Genomic DNA, 2,500 nt, shown 5'->3' with positions numbered 1-2,500 from the left:
TTTGCTATTTGAATTTATACAATTGTTGACGCTGATTTAATTTATATATAATTATATATTTCATATATTATATTTTGTGCTGTGAAAAATAACGCGTTAACTCAGTTAATTAAATTACAGGATTAAGTAGTTTTGTTTTTTTAACGCATTTAACACATGCGCAGAATGAGCTTCCAGTCCGTCTGTTGTTGGTCGTCTCTCCAGCAGCATGTCATTCTGTCTCTAGTGTCGCGTTAACACGACTCCGATCTCCGTCTCGCACGCCGCAGAGCTCGGATGCCGGCGTGTGCGCGCACATCGGGACGAAGAAAAGTCACTTGCACCCCCCCCCTCAACAACTCTTCTCTCGGCTCGCGCAGCAGAGCTCCGATGCTGGCGCGCGCACTGGTGAGCAATGCAGGGCTCTCAAGTGTCACGCATTGAGCGTGAAACTCACGCATTTCGGTCTTAACTCACGCACTCCCGCCACACATCGTATTTCTCACGCAGAAAAAAACTCTCGGCTCTTTAATGTTTTAATGCAGGGGTGCTCAATATGTCGATCGCAGTCGCCGCAAAGTTCCGATGCCGGTCTGCGCGCATCGGGACGGAGCAAAGGAAAAAGTCACTAGCCACCCCCCCCGTCAACAACTCTTCTCGGAGCTCTTGCCTGTAAATGTATATATGTGATTAATCATGATTAATCCACAGAAACCTGTGATTAACCTGAACGCCTCCGTAGTCACGCTGCAAGAACAGAGAGACTGAGTTTTTGAGTTTCTTTCATCAGGAGGACTGTGAACTCACCTCACCAGGACCCATAGACCCCACAACTGCCACCCCCCCCTCCACACCACACACACACACACACACACACACACACCACACACACACACACACACATAATGTTGTTGTTTTTTTTTTTTGTGTGTGTGTACTTTGCTTGTTTGCACATTCGCTGAGCAGCATTGCACTTTTCATTTCACTGCACACCCTGTGTGTGTATGTGACAAATAAAACATCTTGAATCTTGAATCTTGAATCTTGAATTTAAATTTGTAATCGTTTCACAGCCCTAATATATATACAATTTAATAAATTCACAAAGCCAATTAAAATATTATAGATATATATATATAAATATAATATATAGATATGTATATAAATAAAATACATATGTATTTATACATATAAATTGTGGTGAGGCATAAAATGTTAAGAATAATAATAATAAACTATATTATACTAATACTAAATTAAATATACATTTGTATTCATACAGCATTTCATCCACTATACAGTCAAAACATTAAAAGATCAGAACGTGTAACAACGACCAAGAGGTCACATGACCAAGAGATCAAGAGGTCACGTGACCAAGAGGTCAAGAGGTCACATGACCAAGAGATCAAGAGGTCACGTGACTGACGCTCAACTGCAAGTGAAGAGAAACAACTCCACAGATCTGAGGATTCAGGGAGGAAATTAAACTGATATGTTCAACATGTTCCAGTATAATGCACGTTAACACACACACTCTCACACACACTCATACACACACACACTCTCTCCCTCTCACACACACACATACTCATACACACACTCTCTCTCTCACACAGTGAGAATGTCTGGAGGATAAAGTTGGGGGATCATAAAGGGAATCGCCCGATAAGGAACTCAAGCGTTGAAACATTTTATTCTTCCCCAAGACCAACATCACTCTCCCCCTCTCTCTCTCTACCTCTCTCTCCCTCTCTCTCCCCCCCTCTCTCTCTCTACCTCTCTCTCCCTCTCTCTCCCCCCCCCCTCTCTCTCTCTCCTCCCTCTCTCTCCCCCTCTCTCTCTCTCTCCTCTCTCTCCCCCCCTCTCTCTCTCTCTCTACATCTCTCCCGCTCTCTCTCTACCTCCCTCCCTCCCTCTCTCTCTCTAATTGCCGGCTCTGTCCCGCTGTGCTTCAGTCAGCATGGAAAAACACTTTCTCGGCGGGAGGACGTGATTCCCCCCGCTGGAGGAACAAAGCTGGAGAAAAGAGGAGGAAATGCTCTCCTTCCTCCTCTTGTGTGTGTGTGAGTGTGTGTGTGAGTGTGTGAGTGTGTGTGTTCTTCTTCTTCTTCTCGGGGCAAACAGACAATTCTCTGCAGCTCTTTATTCCATGAATATGAACTGAGCGCAGAGGAAAGAGCTGATTGCGACGCAGGATGTGGAAATGTTTGGCGGTGCAGCTTTTTAAAGATATGAGTTTATACGTCGTCGCTTCCAGCGAGCTTCACTCGTTGGATTAGAAACTGTGAGCAGCACCGATGTGTCGCGGGTTCTTTAAACTCCAAGACCGTAAACATGTGTTTCAGTTTCACCGCGTTAGCTTAACCGCGCGTTAGCTTAACCGCGCATTAGCTTCGAGTGTGAACGCAGGCATCTTTATCCTCCTCACCAGCAGGGGGCGATCACACCAGATGAAACTGAGACTGTAACTCAGAGACATGAAGCCAGACTGAAGGTGTAACCCCTAAACTCCATGAAC

The 2,500-nt window shown here is 45.0% G+C and overlaps 1 protein-coding gene across 1 annotated transcript in view; it reads right to left on the bottom strand.

The window, feature by feature from the left end:
• LOC130193490 (cadherin-11-like) overlaps positions 1-2,500 on the bottom strand; it is an 18,941-nt gene that overhangs the window by 15,320 nt on the left and 1,121 nt on the right.

The sequence above is a fragment of the Pseudoliparis swirei genome, chromosome 5 (assembly GCF_029220125.1).
Source record: "Pseudoliparis swirei isolate HS2019 ecotype Mariana Trench chromosome 5, NWPU_hadal_v1, whole genome shotgun sequence".
NCBI lineage: Eukaryota > Metazoa > Chordata > Actinopteri > Perciformes > Liparidae > Pseudoliparis > Pseudoliparis swirei.
This window is presented reverse-complemented; position numbering and strand designations above follow the sequence as displayed.